At 35.5% G+C, this 23,600-nt stretch overlaps 1 pseudogene; it reads right to left on the minus strand.

Moving 5' to 3' along the window:
- Positions 1 to 10,511: 10,511 nt before the first annotated feature.
- Positions 10,512 to 10,642, minus strand: LOC119470277 (annotated as a pseudogene).
- Between the last annotated feature and the right edge of the window lie 12,958 nt (positions 10,643 to 23,600).

A 23,600-nucleotide genomic window follows, 5' to 3' on the forward strand; every position in this document is an offset into this window, starting at 1 on the left:
ATGAATTTTTGCTTTTTATATTTTGAGGCTATTAGGAAAATGGAAGTTTAAATTGTCATATTTTTCCTTTCTGATGAATTTATTCTTTATCATTTAGTAGTTGCCCTCTGTATCACCAATACTGCTTTTTGTCTTAAAATTTATTTTGTCAAATATTAAGGTAACATCCCAGCTCTCTCTTTATTGGTGTTTACCTTATATATCTTTTACCTCCCCCACCCTTCTTTCACCTTTGTCTGTCCTTAAATTTTCTTTATGTCTCATAAGTTTCACATAGCTGGATTTTTTTTTCCAATATGGCAATATAACCTTTAATTGGCAAGTTTATTCCATTTATGTTCATTGTAATTATTGACATATATTTTGACTTGTTTGAACTAATTTTATTAGTCTCATTTTTTTCTATGCTGCTTTTTTCTTCCTTGCCTTTAAAAAATGTGGGGTATGTGTTTTATTTTTCCATATTTTTTTTCAAATTTATACTATCAATTTCTATTCTTTTAGTGTTACCCTTAAATTTTTGCCTTGCATATTTAATACAATAAAGTTTTAAGTTCAATATCTTAAAACCTTCCCCTAGAAAATCCAAGGATCCCAGAATATTTTAAATCTGGACATCTCTGTTCACACTATTTTACACAGATGTTTATGTATGTGTGTATATATATGTACTTACATCTTTGTATTTTACTATTCCTTTTCATATCTCAGATCATCATTCTATGATCATTTTTCTTTCTAAAGTACATCTCTTAGAAGTTCCTTTAATAGAGGTCTCTTGGTCATAAACTTTTGTTTCTCTGAAAATGCCTTTATATGACTTTCATCTTCCAACAATGGGTTGGATCTACAATGCAAAATAGACACTTGGAAGATGTTATCCCATTTCATTCTGGTTTTTGGCATTGCTGTTGTGTCATTATGGATGATTTGTCTCTTTTCTTCTGGCTACTTTGGAACGTTTTTGTGTTTGCTCTTCTACAGTTTGACTATGATGTGTTTACATTTGGGTTTTTCTTAGAAAAATAGATTTGTATCTGTCATCACCTCTAAAATTCTCAATCACTATGTCTTCAATTATTCCTTTTTCTCAGTTCTCTCTACTGTCTTCGAATTCAGAATATGTATGTTTCTGTTTCCTCTTCTGTTCTGCATATCTCTTCTTTCATCTTTATCTTCTTACTCCTCTCTGTGCTCTGCTCTGGGTAATTTCCTCAGCTATGTATTTCAGATCACTGTTCAACTATATTTCACCTGTTGTTAAACCCATACATTGAGGTTTTTTAATTTCTAAAAGTCTATTTTTCATTTTAGAAGTTCCATTTTTTTATGCATATCTTCCCAGTTATTCCTGACACTCTTGTATTCTTTCTCCATCTTTGTGGTTTCATACTTCATTCTTTAAATGTTTCTTACCTACTTATTCTGTACTCTGTGTTTGTATCTGACAATTCCAATATTAGCTACCTAATATGAGTTTCTTAGTAAGAATGGGGGTGCTTTAGATGGTGGTGGTATTTACATTATCAAATGATTTAGACATCTATATATTTGACATTCACTTTTAAAATGCTTATAAAAGCAATGCAGCCATTGTTCAATTTACACTTTTTTAAGTTCTCTATCAGGATGTTTGTGAACATCAAAGACTAAGACTAAGACTATCAAAGACCATGTTGATGCTTTATCCCACTTTACAATTTCAGGCTGATCCAAACTCATGAATAGATGTACATTGACCAAAGAGACCAGCAGAGAACAAAAGCATAAACAAACATGAAAGTAGGCTAATTTTACCAACTTGAGGTCAAAAGTAAGTATTTTTAGAAGTGAGTGAGTAACAAGATGAAGTAGATAATGAAGGTGGTATTCAGGACTGTTAATAACTGGAATTCCAAATAGAATCCAGGGAGGTTAAAGTGAAACACTTTCAATTCCTTTATGTTGTAGAGATTAGACTTGATGACTTATATGGCTCTGCTTTAAAGACCTCTCTAACAAAATATTTAATTTGAACAATTTATTTGCTATTGATTCTTTTAGTGGATAGTAGATATTCCTTGTAATATTAACATTTTTCAAATCATATAACAAGTATTGAGCTCTTGCTACAGCTGTACTTGTTGGTATGTACTAAGGATATTATTTATTAAAAAGGTCCTTGCCCTCTGATTTAAAATCAGGCAGGAAAGCAATGCATGCAAAACACTTAAGCAATGTGGTCTGGTTGTAGAATATGTAAGAGGCAAACAAGGATATGAACTAATTGTATTACCATTAGATCACAAAATCAGATGGTATACACTCTAGAAGGGCAGAAATGGTGAAAATTAATGGAGGCTGGAGTTATAAGAAATAAAATAATGTTTCATATAAAAGACCCAAGTACTGTTAGACCTTAGGAGTGGGTAGAACTGAAGCTTGATTTTTAAAATTATAGAGACAGCATAAGCTACTGATTCCACATCCCACTAGAAAAAGTAGCCCACAGAATGAGAGAAGATATTTGCAACACATACATCTGACAACGTACTTGATATGGTTTGGCTCTGTGTCCCCACCCAAATCTCTTGTCGAATTGTAATCCCCACGTGTCATGGGAGGGGCCCTTGTGGGAGGTGACTGAATCATGGGTGGACTCCCCGCTTGCTGTTCTTGTGATAGAGTTCTCACAATATCTGGTTGTTTGAAAGTGTATATCACTTCCCTCTTCACTCACTCACTCTCTCCTGCTCCGCCATGTGAAGACTATGCCTGCTTCTCCACCTTCTGCCTTGATTGTTTATTTCCTGAGGCCTCCCCAGCCTCACCACCTGTATAGCCTGTGGAACTGTGAGTCAATTAAACCTCTTTTCTTTATGAACTACCCAGTCTCAGGTAGTTCTTTATATCAATGTGAGTACAAACTAATAAAAATCACTCAAAATGTGTAAATAAACTACAGAACAATGGAAAAAGAGTGACAACCTGTAAGAAAAGTGGGCAAAGGCTTGAATGGAAAATCTACAAAAGAGATTACAGATCAATAACCACAGGAGAATATGTTCAAATGCGTTAAGTCACAGGAAAAAGCGAATTATCTTTTGTACCATCTTATACCCATTAGGATGGCTATTAGTAAAAAAAAGAAAATAATAAGTGTTGGTGAGGATGTGGAGAAATTGGAATCCTTGTGCACTCTTGGTGGGATGTAAAATGGTACAACCAATATCAAAAATAGTAAGGTGGTTCCTCAAAAAATTTTTTTAAAATTTGCCATATGATCCAGAAATTTCATTTCTGGGTATATAAACAAAAGAAGTGAAAGCAAGAACTCAAACAGATATGGCACATCCATGTTCATAGCAGCATTACTTCCAATAGCCAAAAGGTAGAAGCAACCCAAGTGTCCACGACAGATGGATAAACAAGCTGTGGTATATACATACAATGGAATGTTATTTAGCCTTAAAAAGGAAGAAAATTCTGACACATGTTAAGACATGGATAAACTTTGAGGACATTATGCTTAGTGAAATAAGTCACAAAAAGACAAATACTATATGATTCCACTTATATGAGATACTTAGTTAAAATCATAGAGATAGTAAATAGAATGGTGGTACCAAGGGTGGAGGAAGGAGGAAGTGAGCTATTGTTTAATGGGTACAGAGTTTCAGTCTAAGAAGACAAAAAGACTTTTATGTGGATGGTGGTAATGGTAACATAATAATGTGAATGGAATTCATTCCACTGATCTGTACACTTAAAAATGGTTAAGATGGTAAGTTTTGTTATGCGTATTTTACAATTAAAGTTTAACCACAATGCAATACCACTATATACCTATTAGAATGATAAAAATGAGAAAGAGAAAATACCGTGTTACCAACCAGAATCACACATACACTAACTGCTATTAGGAGTGTAAAATAGTACAATAATTTTGGATGATGTTTGCAGTGTCTGCTATAACTGAACATATACAAATCGTAAGATTTCACAGTTCCACTCCTAGATATATATCCAAGTATAAAATGCTTCCATGTCTTCCCTAAAAGACTGCAAGAGTGTTCACAGCACAATTTATAATAACTCCAAACTGGAAACACCCAAATGCCTATCAAAAATAGAGAGGATAATAAATGTTATATTCATGCAATGGAATATTATACAGCAGGGAGAAGAAACAAAATGGTAACTATTTTCAACATATGGATGAAATTCATAAACATACAGTTTAAAAAATGCCAGGATTTCAAACTCATGATCTCAGGTGATCCATCCGCTTTGGCCTCCCAAACCTAAATAACTTTTCCAACAAACAAAACCAGTACTCCTTAAAGAAATGGTTGTTTCTAGATCTAAGGTAGAGTAAATATAATATGATGCCTGGAGCACCTTATAGTTCCAGAAAGGAAGTGTCGAGACAGAAATTAGATTAGTGAATGCCTAAGGCTGAGACTGGGAATGGGGAAGTGACTGCAAATGAAGATGATGCTTCTTCGGGGGTGGTGAAGTATTCTACAATTAGCTTGGCCTGTTAGTCTTACAACTCTGTAAATATACTAAAAATTATATTGATATCATGTACCTCCTGATGTGATGAGTATGAAAGTTGAACATGTGCATACACGTCAATAAATTTTATGGTATATAAATTATACCTCAACAAAGCTGACAAGAAAGTGCTAAATAAGAACAAACAAACGAAAAGGATGGTGTATGTTGAAGACACGCAAGAACCAACCGAAAGTGCTACCAATGGCCAAAGTTGGAACAATTTGAGCGACAAATTAAGTAATGGTAGTACTGGAATAAAGCCCCAAAATAAAACCTTCATGATGTTCATGACTGCATACTGACATAAATAAAAAAATGGGTAAGAAGGGACAAATATTCCTTACAGAAGAATTGCAAGTACTAAATATAGAAGGAACAAGGGCAATAGAAAATCACTATTAGAACACCACAATAATAGCTACTATGCACAAGATCCACTGATGAATGCTAAAATTAGTGAGTGAAGCTTTTGGGATGAGGGAGATAAAAGTATCTCCTTCTAAATATTTATTAATTACTGTGGTCATTTAACATAAGCCTATAAATTCTTTCATATACCCTCCTCCAAAGGTACAGCTTAACTCCTTTTCTCTTGAGTGTAGGTTGGACTTGGTGACTTGCTGCTAAGGAATAAAATATGAAAAGGGAAAAATAGCAAGAGAAGAGTGGCAAGCATGACTTTGAAAGTGGGTCAAAGTTAGCATCAAGAATAAGTCATGTTGATATAATGTGCTTGCTGACGTGATAAATATGTATTTCGGGGTTTTTGGTTTTGTTTTGTTGGTGGTGGGTTTTTTGTTTGGTTTTTGTTTTGAAACAGTCTTGTTCTGTTGCCCAGACTGCAATGCAGTGGCATGATCTCCGCTCACTGCAACTTCTGCCTCCTAGGTTTAAGTGATTCTCATGCCTCAGCCTCCTGAGTAGCTAGGACTACAGGCACTCGCTACCATGCCTGGCTAATTTTTTTTTTTTTTTTTTGTATTTTTAGTAGAGACAGAGTTTCACCATGTTATGTTGTCCAGACTAGTCTTCAGATCCTATGATGTGATATACATCAAATCTCCTAAAGCTGAACATGGCAATACCCTAGGACCTATCAATTCCATCCACAGGTATACATGCAGAAAAACATGCTCACATTTTTTGTATGAAAAGACCTTTAAAAAAGGTTGAAAAACAGCATTATTTATAATAGCGCAAATGCCTATCAACAGTAGAATAAAAAATAAATTGTGTTATATTCAAACAATGGTATACCATACAGTAATGAAAATAAATGAAATATTAATATACAACACATCAGGAAAGACTCATCCAAACAATGTTTAATAAAAGAAGCTAGGGATAAAAGACTGCATACTATATGATTTTCATTTTTATAAAGGGAAAACATAAACAAACACAACTTCTGGTGCCAGAAGTCAGAGTAGTAGCTAGCATTGGGGAAGAGGGGCTAGTGATCAAGACGGGGCATGAGAAAGGCTTCTGGGATGCTGGTAATATTCTATTTCATGATCTACTTAAAGCAGTGGTTATACAGGTTATTTGCTTCATAATAATTTGTTGAGCTGTACCTTTATGATAAGTGCACTTTTCAGTATATATACTTTAACAACCAAGCTTATTTAAGTAAAAAATAAAACCCTTTGGCATTTAGCTAGATACTCCTGGATTAAATCCCTGCCCTACTACTTACTGGATATTACCTAATCTCACTAAGCTGCAATTTCCTGGTGTATATAAGAAGAATAAGTAATACCTAGCTCAAAAGACTATTTTGAGGACTAAATTAAATAAAAATATAATATATAAAATATACAAAGTAGGACTGAAGGCTCTGGTACAATAGACAATAAAAAGCTGTCATCATCATCATCATTATTATAATAAACAAGGGGGGCTGGGTGAGGTGGCTCATGCCTGTAATCCCAGCACTTTGGGAGGCTGAGGCAGGAGGATCATTTGAGTTCAGAAGTTTGAGACATGGTGAAACCCCGTCTCTACTAAAAATACAAAAATTAGTTGGGTGTTGTAGCAGATGCCTATAATCCCAACTACTAGGGAGGCTGAGGCATGAGAATCATTTGAACCTGGGAGGCAGAGGTTGTGGTAAGCTGAGATCATGCCACTGCGTTCCAGCCTGGGGGATAGAGCAAGACTCTATCTCCAAAAAACAAAACAAAATAACAACAACAACAAAAAACAAGGAGAACCTTCCTTTTAACTCTGGGCCATTCTTTGTTGCATATGCCTCCAAAGCAGCTCAGCTTGGGTAAATCTCACAAAGTCCCACTTGATTGTGTCTGCTTTTAGCCTCTCCAAAGAGGCTCTGAATCACCCCGAGAAAGAAGACATTCTATCCTAATCTCTATTCATCAGCTCAACACAAAATATCCCATTTGTGTGTGTGGCCAAAACTACCCTTCTCCCTGCTCCCCTAGGTGAAATAAGAATGGGAAGAAGCCAGGGACTGGGTAGGAAGCTTTGAACATGGCATCTTCCAAGGTTAACGAACTGGAAGATACTTTGCTTGTCATATGACTCAAGCTCAAGCAGAAGATAGGCACTAATGATATGGTGATGTAAGCATAAAAATAGAGTAAGATTAAATTGAAACAAGTGGAGTCTATGAAGGAGTATGAGCTTCTAACTAATGAGTTAACAAAAAGTATAGAAAAATTGGATTGTTAATTAGCACCAGGGGTCAGTTGCATAACCAAATAAAAAAGAGGTCCATTCATGTATTCCAAAGTGATAAATTTCCCAAATGTCCTACAGAGGTCTGCTAAGCACATAGACTCAGGTAACGAAACTCTGGTGGTTCCAGCAATGGTAATAAAATATCAATAAGAACATACATGTTGTTTAAAATCCTAATATGCCAGATCAATCTACCCCAATATAGAGTAGTGTATTATATAATCTTGACCAAATGAGACTTTAAAATACATTATTTCAGAAAGCAAACACCAAGTTCTGGGGCAAACTAAAATCTAGAGAAAGGAGTTGACTTTAAAAAGTTTGAGCAACCTAACAACGAAGTTTAACAATAAGAAAGAGAGGCTCACTATTGTCTTATGTTTAAGTCACTTGAGGAGAAAAAACTGAATTTTATGTTTCAAGCAAGAAATGGTAAAAACAAACAAACAAAAAAACAGACCCCAGGGAATTTGGAGTTGAGTAAAAATTATTACCCAGAAGGTATCCAACTAATATTACTGAAACATTAGAAAGAAATCAAAATCAGTTTATCTCTAATACTAGAAATGTATAAAACAACTTTAAGAAATAAATTCACCACATGACATTTGACATTTGGAATAGTTTAGGCTTAAATGTTGTAATAAGTTTTGTTATATTTGTATATTTTGTCTACAAAATGCATTTTGTGTATTTTAAGGTGTTGAACATTCAAAAGAATCAGACATATTAAGTTTGCAATTGCTGTTTAAATGAATTTAATCAAATTTTATATCAATACCTAAATACCCCACTGGCATTAAGGTTCATATCATTGTGAGTGTTCCTCTCTATGCAAAAATTCTCTCAGATATTAAAGGCTAATCCATATGCCAGCAGACTCAGTCTCTGCAGAGAAGAGAACCATGACTCACAATGCACCCTGTGTGCTGGGAAGATTTCTGTCTTAGTGTGCTTGGGCTGCCATATTAAGTACCATAGACTGGGGAATTCGAACAACAAAAATTTACTTCCCAATTCTGGCAGCTAGAAGTCTCACATCAAGGTATAAACAAGATTGCTTTATTCTGAGGCTTTTCTTCTTAGCTTGTAGATGGCCATCTTTTCTCTGTATTAATACATGATTTTTTCCTCTGTGCCTTCCTGTCTCATAATGTCCTCTTCTTGTAAAGACACCTGTTATATTGGATTAGGGCCCACCCATGAGTTCGTTTTGCCTTAATTACCTCTTTAAAAGCCTTGTCTCTAAATACAGTCACATCTTTAAGGTACTGGATGGGTGTTAGGACTTCAACATATGTGTGAATTTTGGGGAGCACAATTCAGCCCATAATGATTTCTAAGACCCAAGAGACTGAGGGCTCAAACACTGTGGGCAGAAGAATCCAGCCTTGGAAAGGATCTGTGATGGAAACTCTGGGGATACAGAAAAGGAACTGAATGATTCAAGGAGCATAAATCAGAGAGGAGGGTATATTCTGAGGAAGAGAGAGGGGAAACCCAAGGGCTGTGGTACAGAGGACCCTGTCTGCACATTGGTCATCACAATCTCAATGCCCAGGTCATACTCAAGAATAATTCAATCAGAATATCTGGGGGTGAGACCTGGGCATCAGTAACTTTTAAAGCTCCCCAACTGATTCCAACTGTGCAGCCAAGGTTGAAAACCTAAAGGTTTAATCACAAGGCCTTGAGCTCCAGTACCCTACATAAAGAAAGTTAGACTAGAGGCTAGAACTTTCTGACATTTTGCTTTGCAAAAGGTAGGGACGGATGGCCCCCACACCCATATCAAAGTAAATGGCAGACATCTTGATCATCTTCACTCTGAGCCACAGGGTCATCTGAAACAGCCACTGGTTGTAATGACTCTTGCTGAGAAATACTAAATCTGACATTCCTGTCTCCCTTGACTCTTTCGAGGCACTTTACCCCTGATTTTGAGCTTCAGGGTTTTTCCATAGCTGTGTCCCACCCCTACCAACACTCTCCCTATCCTCTATCCCCCAAAAGAAAGAAAAAGTGGAAGTGGGAAAGTGCATTTAATATATTTGCAGATGTACACATTTGCAAATATGTTGGGAATGTCTGAGCCATGTTAATGCAGTGAATCCTTTGACCCAATCCTTCAGGAATATTGCATCATGGGAATACTGTACTTAGAACAACACAATATTACCATGGGCCTCTCTGCCCTGTGCAAATATTAGTCTTTAACAGGACTGACCAAAAACAGATGTTTCATATCTAGAATGTTTTCTCACAGAGTTTCAATAGAAATATTTTAGCTCCTCAGATACATCCAAACAAAATATTTGGTCTTCAAACAGTCTATTTTAAAAGTCAGTGAGTTGTGGCTTCACTAGAGCAGAAGAAGTATGAATCAGATACCTGTTTTCATTTTTCATCTTCGGGTTAAGCAAGAGTGAACAGTGAAAAGTGATAAAATTCTGAACTCTGGTGATTCAGAGATGATTTTTTAAAAACATAGATCCCTCATGTAATAAACCTGAGAAATGCCAGTGACATTTGCTATACGGTGACTCTTTTCCTGCTTATTTGTATTTTAAAACCAGAAGTGACTTTTGATTAGAAAAATTTGTCTCTGGGATATACTAAAATCATGAATGTAGCCAAATTTTAGTCACATCCTCAAAGAAATGTGTCACTTTAAAAAAAGACCTAATATGACCAAAATGTCAATATTATTAATATGGCATATTCAAAATAAACTACAGGAAAAAACATGGACAGTAAAAATATTCTACAACAATGCTTCTCAAATTTAAATTTATATAAGAACCACCTGAGGATCTTGCTAATTCTGATTCTGGAGGGCCCAATAATCTGCATTTCTAACAAGCTGGTGGGGGTGGAGGGGGAACACTGTTGCTGTCAGTCTGCAGACTAAAGGCTCTGAAAGCCTGATTTCTTCCTTATTAATTATGCCCACTCTAAAGATAAAGCTTTAGTTCTTCAGTAACATTTTCATCAGCTTTGAACAGTCCCGACAGTTACAACTTTATATTACCACCCCTTTAAAAAAAAAACAACTCCCTAGAGGGTCTCTTCCTGAACAAATTTTCCCTTACCATCATTGTTTTACTTGATTATATGGCCTATAAAAAGAAAAATTGCATAAAGGCCATGAACTCTCATTATTAATGAGCAAACAGACTTCTCCCCAGTGTATCATTGAAAGTCTACTAGTAAGGTAATGTTTAGCAATGATCACCACATCACTTCCTGTAATAGTAACGGCAACTTCTGCTGACTACTCACTATTTGTCAGACATAATGGTAGGTGATTTATTTAAGTCATCATAACTAAATGTTAAAAAAATCCATGAAAGTATTTATTTTATTACACTTGATCTTAGCCAAAAGGCCGAGAAGTGATTATTTATTTTATTTAGCAAACAAACACTTTATAATGCTTTCTACATACCAGACATTGTTCTGAGTGCTCTATAAATATTCACTCAATTAGTCCACATAAATCATATAAGGTTGGTGTTACTCAACCACCTTACAAATAAGAAAGCTAAGGCATGGAGAAGGTCAGTACTTGCCGAAAGTTATTTAGTTAGGAGATGGTTTGAATTGAACCTACATAGTTTGGCACTTAGTCATCTTCCTAAACAGAGGAGGGAGCAGGTAAGAAAACCAAAGGTTAGCTAACTTGTGAAACTGTCAGGTTCCACAGCCAATAAGAGGAGGAGACAGGTGTTAGAGCAAGCTTTAAGGGACTGCCTGTGCCCGTACTCTCTAACAATTGCCCAGTGCCTCTCTACCTTAGCAGGTGTCTCACTGTTGGACACCTGATTCTCAGTCTAATGATGTGTTCACTTAACTAATAATTCCTATCCTCATTAAAGACTACTTGAATTTCAATCCATGATGCTATATGCTTAAAAATGGTTTGAAGTCTTAGACCATATCTTAAGTTTAAAGATGACATATTAATGCATGTAGTTGTAGAGGGAGCAGGAAGACATGTGAACAAATATTTGATTGGCAGCAGGAGAAACAAAATTGTCCCATAAAATTCCAAATTTTATCTATTCAGTGGGTTGGGACTCTAAGAGGAAACTGTAACTTAAATATATTTACTTAAAATTAGGACTATTTCCAATTTTATTATGTACAATTTAGGAAACATCTATCCAGTGATATATTGGATGTTAACCTATCTCTTGTAGAGATCATCTAGTTGGGTCTTGTTTTTTTAAAAAATGCAACTTAATATCCTATGCCTTTTCATTGAAGTGTATAATCCATTTATATTTAATATAATTAATACTGTTGGATTTAGGTCTGTATTTTGATATTATTTTCCATTTGTCCTATCCTCCTTTCTTCCTTTTCTGCCTTTTTTTGAGTGAATCAAATATATTTGAGTATTCCATTTAGATTCCTCCATTTTTAGATATGTCTTTGTATTTTGTTACTGGTTGCTTTACAGATTACAATATGCATCATAACTCATCAGAGTCTACTTACAGTTAGTATTGTACCACTTCATTCAAAATATAAGAATTTACAATGGTGTACAGCAGGTCCTCAAATAACATTGTTTCATTACACGTCATTTTGTTATACCATTGATGAGAAAAACATTGACTCCTCACCAGGGCCACTGTCTGTGTGGAGTGTGCATGATCTCCTCATGTCTGCAAAGAATTTCTTTGGATACACTGGTTTCCTCCCACATCCCAAAGATGTGCACATTAGGTTAACTGGCACGTCTAAATGGTCCCAGTCTGAGTGAGTGTGGGTGTGTCTGTGAATGAGTATGTCCTGTGATAGAATGGCATCCTGTCCAGGTCTGGTTCCTGTCTTGTGCCCTGAACTGCTGGGATAGGCTCCAGCCACCCATGACTCTGAACTAGAGTAAACAGGTCAGAAAATGAAGGAAAAAATATAAATTATTATAAAATAAAAATTTACATGAGAATCATAAAAATGCACAACCATAAACAATATGGTACAAAAGCGCTCAGCAAGTTGCCATATTTGTGATTGTTTTTGAAATGCATGGTGGTAGGAGGTGCTCCTTACAATTTTAACTTTGCAAACATTTATTTCTGGATTCAACCCGCCACAAGTATGACCACTGTCACTCACTGATTCACCAAAAATTACATCAATATTTGACTTGTTTTTATTAATTGTTCTTAAATGTATGTATAGCTCACACTTATTCCAGTGTTAAATATTAGAAGTGTTTGAGGTCTTTAATTAGATGTTTAGTGATGTTTTTGTTACCAGAAATAATCTGTAGGAACATAATTATTGTTTATATCAACTAGCCTATGGTAAAATTAGTTTCCTTACATGTTGTTTCACTTAGTTTCCAAGAACCCATTGAAGTTAAGTGAAGACTTAACTGTAATTTCATTTATGCCACCCTATTCTTTGTACTAGTATTGCCATGTATTTTTCATTTATGTAGATTAGATTATAAATGTTATAATGTTATAATTTTGCTTTAAAAACAACCGGTTGTCTTTTAAGAGAAGAAAAAGTAGCCTTTTATATTTATCCAAATATTTGCTATGTGTAGTGTTCTTATTTCCTTTTTACAGAGTAAAATTTCTCTTTGATGCTGCTTCCCTTCAGCCAGAAAAACTTCCTTTAATATTTCTTGTAGTACAAGTCTGTTAGTGTTAAATTATTTTGCCTTTTTTTAATCTGAAAATGTCTGTTTTAACAGTTTTATTTTCTTTCAACACTTTAAGATGCCATTATATTGTCTTCTGCCATTTATTTATTTATTTATTTTTGATGAGAAGTAAGCTGCCATTTGTGTTATTGTTCTCCTGTATGTAATATGCCCTTTTACTAACTGATTTAAAGATTTTCTCTTTATCATTAGTTTCTACCAATTTTATTATTTTTTTCTAGGTGGAGTTTTCTTTAGATCTGTCTGTTGTCTGCTGAAACTTTTGGATTTCTAAATTGATGTTTTCGCCTTTATTTGTTGAAATATATATTTTTCTGCCACATTCTCAATCTCCTCTTCTTCTGAGACTCCAGTTACATGTGTGTTAGACCACTTGATATTGTCCTATGGATCACCGAGATGCTTTTTATTGTTTTAAAACTTGTTTTCTTTGTATCCTTCAGATTTGATAATTTTTATTGGTGTCTTTAATTTTATTTAAACTTTTTTCTGTGCTTCCAATATTCTGTTATTTTCTTTTAATTTCTGATATTTTGTTAACAGATTTATAATTTCCATTTCATTCTTTTTTAATTAGTATCCACTTCTTTGTGGTATTTCACATCTATTCCATCCTCATGACAACTTTTAAGTTTTTAAACATTAGTTATAATAGCCACTGCAAAGTCCTTGTCTACTAATTCCAACATTTAGTCTTCCAATTCTGCATGGTTTGAACTAGGATATGCCTCCAGGGACAAAAACTATATAAATGTGGCTCTCATCCCTCCATGTTCTCTGAAGTCTGTGCTCAACTTTGGTTGTTCTTTTGTACCTTATAATAGCAGTTTTTGTTTTTGGTAGTTTGTCTAAAGGTTATTATTGTATCTGCAGGAAGATTTGTCAGATATAAGCTTCTCTGCCATTATGAGGAATATAATTCTAAATTGAATTTTATATTAGAAATTAAGACAGTATCCAAATAAGTCATTGATAGAGGTATTAGCAATCTTAATATTAGAAAGGATTTTACTTAACAAAAATCAAAGAAATCCCATCTCTGAGTCAACATTTGATATCAAAGTAGCAAGTTAAATAGAAGAAGGGACTTCAAGATGGCTGACTAGAGGCATCTGCTACTTGCCTCCTCCATAAAGATGAACCAAAATAATGAGTAAATAATCACATTTCTAAAGATCACCTAAGAACACTGGAATTCAACAGAAAAGTGACAGTAGACATCCAAGGCAAAGAAGGAGAGGGGAGTGAGGTAGTCAACTCAGAGAGGACAGGATCAGCTGGGAGTCTGCAGAGGCTCCTCAATGTGAGGAAAGAGTGAGTGACCCCCAGTGGTCTATGTTCCCACTGTAGGCTTCTGCAATCCTAGCCATGGGAGAGCCTCTCAACTCATGAGGGCCCTGAGACTAACTAACATAGGGATCTACCTAGAGACTGCATGACAGGACTGCTTCAGAGAGGAGTCCCACAAATGACTTGAGTCCTGCATCCTGCCCTGGGGCTCAGTAGCCCCTGCATCTTCATATCCATGGAGCCCCACTGACATATCTTGCATGCAGCCAGGTCTTGCTGCTAGCTGCTGTCACTAGGGCTGAAGTGCAAGCTATTGGCAGAACCCTCACACTCCTAGTAACATGGTTGCTTTGAAAGCAACCTGAGGACAGGCTATCCTCCTTAAATCTGCCACCAAGGGCCCAAATATGCATGCCCCCTAGCCATACATTTAAGACTGCAGCCACTGAAGGCAACCCTGCACTTCACAGGAGCAGAGTTGCAGCATAGCCATAGCTTCCCCCTACTTGAGCATTCAGCCAGAGGCCTGGTGATCACCTCACCCCTGCCTTACCACAGCCAGCACCTGCGTGCACCTCTGAGGGGCCTGAGGACAGGTCTACTTGGCCCAGCTCCTATCCCCCAGTGCCCAGGCGCATCATTCAGGAGCCTGGGGATTTCCTTTCCCATCCACCACCACTGGAATGTGATGACTCCTCCAGGGGAGCGGGGGGCAGAGAACGGACCCACACAGCCTGCTGCTAGTACCATAGCTGGCACTCATTCTTGTGTATCACCCTCAGGCCTGAGGACTGGCTCACCTAGCCTATCATAGCCATTGTCAACATCACTTGGAAGCCAGAGAATTGTCCCACTATTGCTACTGTCATTGCCCACACTATACACATTGCCCAGAGGCCCAAGGACCCACCCACCAACCTGACCCACCGCTGCCACTACTGGCACCAAAGTAAGCAGCCTGGAGGCCCAAGAACTGGCTCACCTAGACCTGCTAAAAACAATGCCTGTGTAAACTTAACTGAGAAGCCAAGGACAGGCATGCTTGGCATGCTGCTGCCACCACTGGGGTCCAATGGCTAGTCCACATGATGTTCCTGTCTGCAGCAAAACTTCACCACACACTCCATTAGTAATTATATCCAGATTACTTAAAGCTATTTCACTTCAAAGCAGATTGAATGTGACTTCATCTAAAGGCATTAGGTACTGCATGGAAATAGGTCATTAACTTGAAACTCTTAATCAAAATATATTTTACCAGTTTCCAGAATTTCCAGTACAGGACCGCTTGAAGAGAGAGCCATTGTTCAATTCCAATTCAGTGTGAGTGACAAAGTGAAATTTAGAAGTGAAGTTGTCTATTTGATATTTAACTCTTTATTAAATCTTTCTTTAAATTTCTGCCTGTCAGTCTATATTGCTGTTTTTATTATACATCAGTTTCTTTGTATAACTTGTGAGTTCCATGTGTTTTGTTTTTATTATGTAAATATCATTATAAATAAACTTATTTATAAATCAAAGATTTGTTAATTTTTGGAAATCATACTTTCCAAAGCATACTAACTTGCTAAGATGTTAGGTAATATGACCCTCTGGATTTGGAAAGCAAATAAAACGTTTACAGTGATTATTTAAAGACTCTGAGAACTCATGGCTTAACCCCAGTCTTGATGGTATATTGAACAGACTGAATATATTTTACCATTGCAGGGTTAAAAGGAGCCTTCATGTGTTAGTACTCCCTCCTTGTACATCACCATACCCAAATCACTTAGTCAAATTGTTAGGAATATTATCTTTTAAAATCTCACAATGGATTTCTCATAACTTTTCTGTAATAATGTATTTTCAGTGATAGGCTGTTTCTTTTGTTGTTGTTGTTGTTATTGTTGTTATTGTTATATCCATAAATCCATAATTTTACCTCTAATGAAATGTAGTTGGGTTCTTCCTGTAATGCGCTATTATGTCTTGAGCTTAATAAAAATATTTGTGATCATAAAAAAAAATTATATCCAAATCCACTGAGGGAATTACAGACACTCTTGACACTGTTTATAGCCGACGAAATCATAAGGAGATTGCACTATTGCACATACCCTAATTCAAAGCCACAGTACCCTACACAAACAATGCCATAGACACATCTTCAGGAAAAAGTCCTCTGCTATAAAAGCAAATTCAAAGAATTGGAAGAAGTGACCATTACACCAGACGCACAGATATCAACATGAGGACACAGGAAACATGAAAAAGGAAAAAAAAAATCAAGACCCTTCCAGAGGAACACAATAATTCTCCAGCAAAGGATTCCAATGAAAAAGAAATTCATGAAATCTCAGATAAGTAATTTGAAATGATTCAAAATAATATTTAAAAAGCTCAATGAGGCACAAAAGAACTCAGAAAAGCAATACAAAGAAATCAGAAAATTCAGGACATGAATGAGAAATTCACTAAACATATAGATATCATAAAAAAGAACTAAACGTAAAATCTGTAATGGAAGAATTTATTGAATGAAATACAAAATACACATGAAAGCTTGTTAATAATAGACTAGATAAAGCAGGAGAAATAATTTCAGAACTTGAAAAAGGGTCTTTAAAAATCACCTAGTCAGACAAAAATAAAGAAAAAAGAATGATGGCACATATGGAACACTGTAAGGCAACCAAATTATTTGAATTTTTGATGTCCCACAGGGTGAAGAGAAAATAAAAGGGATAGTAAACCTGCTTAATGAAATTTAGCTGAAAACTTCCCAAGTCTAGCAAAATTTAGACACCTAGATACAGGAAGCTCAGAGATTTCCAGATAAAATTCAAAACGGTCTTCTCCACAGCACATTATAGTCAAACTGTCTAAAGTCAAGGATGAAGAGATAATTCTAAAATAGCAGGAGAAAAGTATCTGGTTACTTATGAAGAAACCCTCATCAGACCAATGGTAGATTTCTTAGCAGAAACCTTACAGCTCAGGAGAGAATGAGATTGTATATTCAAAATGCTGAAAACAAAAAAAAGCCTGCCAGCCAAAGGCATTACACCCAGCAAAGTTATCCTTCATAAGTGAAGGAGAAATAAAATCTTTTCCATACAAGCAAAAGCTAAAGGAATTCTCCACCACTAGACTGGTCCTATAAGAAATACTTGACCAGGTGTGGTGATGCATGCCTATAGTCACAACTACCAGGGAGGCCAAGCCAGGACGATCACTTGAGCCCAGGAGTACAAGGCCAGCCTGGGAACATAGCAAGACACTTATCTCTTAAAAAAACAGAAAGAAAATTTAAAAAGAAAAAAAACAAAAAAAAGAAATGTCTAAGGAAGTCCCACATGTGGAAGCAAAAGATAATATCTACCCTCATGAAAACATACAAAAGTATAAAATGCAATGGTAGAGCAAACACATAAATAAGAAAGAGAACTCAAATGTTATTACTACAGAAACCCACAATGATAAATAGTAAGAGAGAAAGAAAAGAACAAAGTATATACACAACAACCATAAATCAATTAATAAAATGACAGGAATAGCCCTTACATAGCAATAAAAACTTTGAATGTAAATGAATTAAACTGTCCATTTAAAAGATGTAGAGTGGCTGAATGAATTAAAAAACATGACCCAACTACATGCTGCCAACAAGAAACTCATCTCTCCTGTAAAGACACGTATAGACTGAAAATAAAGGGATGGAAAAAGATATCCCATGCAAACAGAAACCAAAAATAAGCAGGACTAGCTATTTAAAATTAGACAAGACAGATTTAAAAGTGAAAAACAGTAAAGAGAGACAAAGAAGGTCATTATATAATGATGATGAGATTAACTCAGCAAGAGAATATAATCATACTAAACACATATGCACCCAGTACCAGACCATCCAAACATAGACAGCAAATACTGGATCTAAAGGGAGAGATAAACTCCAACATAATAATAGTTGGGGACTTCAACATCCCATTCTCAGTATTAGATAGCTCATCTAGACAGAAAATTAACACATAACCATTGAGCAGCTTTTAAGCTGCACATTAGACCAGATGGACCAAACAGCTACATTTCATCAAACAGCTACAAAAATACACATTCTTCTCATCGGCACATGGAACATTCTCCAAGATAAGCCATATATTAGGACACAAAACAATTCTCCACAGATTTTTAAAAATTATAATCATATCACGTATCTTCTCAGGCCACAATGGAATAAAACTAGAAATCAGTAAGAAGAACAACTTTGGAAACTGTACAAATATATGGAAATTTTAAAACATGCTCCTAAATGACCACTGGGTTAAGGAAGAAATTAAGGAATAAGTTCAAAAAAACCGGAAACAAATGAAAATCAAAGCACAACATGCTAAAACCTATGGGATATAACCAAAGCAGTGATAAGAAGGAATTTTGTAGCAATAAACACCTACATCAAGAAAGTAGAAAGATCCCCAGGAAATTCTAACCCCTATCTCTCACCATAGATGAAAATCAACTCAAAATGGATTAAACACTTAAATGTAAGACCTGCAACTATAACACTACTGGCACATAACATAGGGGAAACAGGGAAACACTTCAGCACATTGGTTTAGGAAAGATTTTATGAGTGACTTCAAAATCATAAACAACGAAAACAGAAAACAGACAAATGGAACTTAACTAAACTAAAAAGCTTCTGCAGAGAAAAAATAATGAAGTGATCAGACGACCTTCGGAAAAAGAGAAAATATTTGCAAACTATGCATGCCAACAGGGACTGATATTCAGAATTTACAAGGAACTCAGACAACTCAACCACAACAAGGAAAACCCCAAATAATCTCATTCAGCAGTGGGCAAAGGATAGTAATAGATATTTTTCAAAATAAGACATACAAATGACCAAGCAGCATGTACAAAATGCTCAACATCACTAATCATCAGGGAAATGCAAATTAAAACCATGATGACATATCATCTTGTACCAGTCAGAATGGCTAGTATTAAAAAGACAAAAAATAACATGACAAGGATATAGAGAAAAGGGAATGCTATTCACTGTTGGCAGCAATGTAAATTAGTACAATCTCTTTGGAAAACTGTATGGAAATTTATCCAAGAACTGAAAATAGAAGTGCCATTTAATCCAGCAATTCCACTACTGGGTATCTACCCACGGAAAAATAAATCATTATATCAAAAAGATACACACACTTCCGTGTTTATCACAGCACAAAATTACAATCGCAAGAACAAAGATGTGGAATCACTTAAGTGTCCATCAATGAATGAATGAAGAAAATATAGTGTACACACACACAAACACACACACATACACACACACACACACACAGTGGAATACTATACAATCATAAAAAAGAAATTATGTCTTTTGCAGCAACATGGATACAACTGGAGGCTACTGTCTTAAGTGAAACAAGTCAGATACAGAAAGACAAATACTGTGTGTTCTCACTTATAAATGGAAGCTAACTAATGTATATACATAGGCTGACAGACAATGGAACCTGGGAAGGGTGGAAGAATGTGAGAAGGTAGATGATGAGAAATTACTTAACAGGTACAATGTACATTATTTGGGTGATGGATACACTAAAAACCCAGACTTCTCCACTTCACAATATATCCACGTGACAAAATTGTACTTGTATCACTTACATTTATAGAAACAAAAAATTAATAAATGAGATATATGTTTGTTAGCTAACTCTTTTCTGACTGCATAAAAAGTATCATTAAAGTATCTTCCCACTGCCATCTGTCTATTTCTGCCATCTGCCATCTGCCATCTGCCACTCTAAGTCAGGATCTGTTACAGAGACCACACAGCTGTGGAAGTCTTCATCAAAGGCTTGTGAGACAACTAACCAGAGTCTGAGGAGCCATTCTTAGCAATAGGAAACACACACAGAATGTGTGGTAATGAGAGATCCAAACACTTAGTGCTCCAGGAGCTTTGGGTTTATCACACACACCAATTTAGAGGAGGTGGACGCAGCCATGAATCAAGGCCACATAAAGTAGATGAAAGATTTATGGAAACAAAAAGAGTCGTCTCAAGAAAAGATTCCCAAAGACCAGGTGCCCACTTAACTGTGAGAAAGATATTTGTTGGTGCTATTACAGAAGACACTGAAAAACATTACCTTAGAGATTATTTTGAACAGTATGGGAAAATTAAAATGACTGAAATCATGATTATCTGAGGTGGCAAGGAAAAGGTCTTTGCTTTTGTAATCTTTGACAACCATCACTCTGTGTATAAGACTGTCATTCAGAAACACCATACTGTGAATGGATATAATGGGGAAGTAAGGAAAGCCCTTTTAAAACAAGAGATGGCTTCATGGAGCCAAAGAGTCACAGTGGTTCTAGAAACTTTGGTGGTAGCTGTGAAGATGGTTTTGGAAATAACAATTTTGGTCATGGAGGAAACTTCAATGGTTGTGTTGGCTTTAGTGGCAGCTGTGGTGGCAGTGGATATGGTGGCAGTGGGCATAGTTATAATGAATTTTATAATGTTGGTGCTTATGGAGGAGGACGCCCTGGTTACTCTGGAGGAGGAAGCAGAGGCTACAGAAGCGGTGGACAGGGTTATGGAAACCAGGGCAGTGGCTATGGCAGGACTGGCACTTATGACAGCTATAAAAATGGAGGAGGCAAAGGCAGTGTTAATGGTAGTAGTGGAAGCAATTTTGGAGGTGGCAGCTACAATGATTTTGGCAATTATAACAGTCTTCAAATTTTGAATCCATGAGGGAGGAAACTTTGGAGGCAGAAGTTCTAGTTCCTATGGTGGTGGAGGCCAATACTTTGCCAAACTATAAAACCAAGGTGGCTATGGTGTCTTATTTATTATGTCTTATCTAATGAAATAGCAGCAATAGCTATGGCAGTAGCAGAAGATTTTAGTTACTGCCAGGAAACAAAGCTTAGCACTAGAGGAAAGCTAGAGAAGTGATAAGGAAGCTACAGGTTACAAGACATTTGTGAACTCGGCCAAGCACAGTTTTAGACAATACTCATGTGTCTCATGTGTATTGGCAAAAAACTTGAGAACTGTAGTTGTGACTAATTGTATAACAGCTTAATGTTTCTGTTCTATGGAAAGTGTAAAGCATTCCAACGAAAGGGGTTTAATGTAGATTTTTTCTACTCCTGCTGTTGATTGCCAAATGTAATTGTCTGTCTGAACATGATGCTGAATAAATGTCTTTTTAAAAAAGTGAATGGTGCCGGAAAAACTGGATATCCATATGCAGAAGAATGTTCCCCTATTTCTCACCATAGACAAAAATCAACTCAAAATATGTTAAAGACTTAAGTGTAAGACCCAAAACTATAAAACTACTAGCAGAAAATACAGGGGAATTTTTATGCCTAAGACCTTGAAAGCACAAGTAACAAAAACAAAAACAGACAAATGAAACTTAAACTAAAAAGTTTCTGTACAGCAAAGGAAACAATAAAGAGAAAATCTGTTGATGGAAGAAAATATTTGCAAACTATTCATTTAATCAGAGGCTAATATCCAGAATATACAAAGAACTCAAAACAACTCAACAGTAAGAAACCAAACAATCCTATTAAAAAGTGGGCAAAAGACATAATAAACATTTTTCAAAATAAGACATAGAAATGTCAACAGGTACATGAAAAATACTCAATATTCCTAATTATGGATATTCAGTTTTCCCAGCATCATTCACTTTTTTAAAAAGACATATTTATTCAGGGAAATGCAAATTAAAGTTTTAATGAGGTATCTTACCCCAGTTAAATTGGCTATTATTAAAAAGACAAAAAGAATAACATGCTGGTGAGGATATGAAGAAAAGGAATTCTTATGCACTGGTGATAGGAATAAAAATTAGTAGAGCTACTACAAAAAACAATATAACTTATTGGAAAAACCCAAAATAGAACTATAATATGATCCAGCAATCCCACCATTGGATATTTATCCAAAGGAAACGAAATCAGTGTATCAAAAAGATACCTGTACCCCATGTTTATAGCAGCACTATTCACAACAGTCTATGGAATCAACCTAAGCATCTCTCAACAAAAGAATGGATAAAGAAAATATCTTTGTCTATATTTACACAATGGAATGCTATTTGGCCATAAAAATAATAAATGCATATCATTTGCAGCAACATGGATAGAACTGGAAGTTACTATGTTAAGTGAAATAAGCATGGCACAGAAAAACAAATATCACATAATCACATGTTCTCACTCATCTGTGGGAGCTACAGAGGTTGATCTCATGGAGACTGAGAATTAAATGATAGTTATGAGAAGCTGGGAAGGGTATACGGGAGTTTGGGAGATAGACAGAATTTGGTTGGTGGGTAAAAACATGCAGTTAGATAGAAGAAATAAGTTTCTAATGTTTGATAACAGAGTAGGGTGATTATAGTTAACAACAATATATTGTACCTTTCAAAACAGAGGGAAGGACTTGAAATATTCCTAACACATAAAAATGATAATACTTGAGGTGATAGGTACCCTAAATAACCTGACTTGATCATTACACATTCTATGCATGTAACAAAATATCACATGTACCCCATAAATGTGTACAGATATTATGTATCAATTCAAAATAAAGTCACAAATTAATTTTTGATTACATTATTTACTAGAGAAAATAACTAATTTTGATTATGATAGATGACATTAAGGTCTGAATTTTGGGTCTGCCCTCCTGGTGGCCTACTGAAGAACTGACAAATTATGTGAGTTATGTAAAGTATTAATTGTTTTAAAAAAAAGATTTCAACTAGGAAAAATAAGGATTAATACTCTTTGACAAAAATATTTTAGTTTCCAAAATCTGACAGATTATAACATGTGATATTATATTTTGATGAACATAGTGTATAAAACTATGATGTTTCAGACTGGATTTTTAGGTACAAATGTTCTATATTCATGACTATTTCCCTGTTTGTGTTCCATTACATTATCAATAATCAGCTCAATTTGAGGTATCAGTAAGGATGTAAAACTAGATAAAAACTTTTAATAAGAATTTTGGAAATGTTTAAGAAGCATTGGTAATTTTTAGTTTGTTTCTTCTCCAGTTGTTTGTAGAAACCAGAATGACTATCTGACAAAATGCAGGGCTTCATTTTTACCTTCTTTCTATCTTTTTATTGTGATATTTTGTGGTTCAGAAATTTTTTAAACAGACAAGAGTTCACATGTATACTGCATTTTAATAAAATGGGGAGAGTCCAAAATTGTCTGTAGAAATTCTTTATTTCAAGGGCTACCTGCAATCTACTCTTCTAAAGTAAGATTTTCTTGAGTCCCTAATGTATTAAAAGTGCCCTATCTAGGGTAGTCTCTCTAGGTGATA

Source organism: Cebus imitator, unplaced genomic scaffold, assembly GCF_001604975.1.
Source record: "Cebus imitator isolate Cc_AM_T3 unplaced genomic scaffold, Cebus_imitator-1.0 Scaffold25, whole genome shotgun sequence".
Lineage (NCBI taxonomy): Eukaryota > Metazoa > Chordata > Mammalia > Primates > Cebidae > Cebus > Cebus imitator.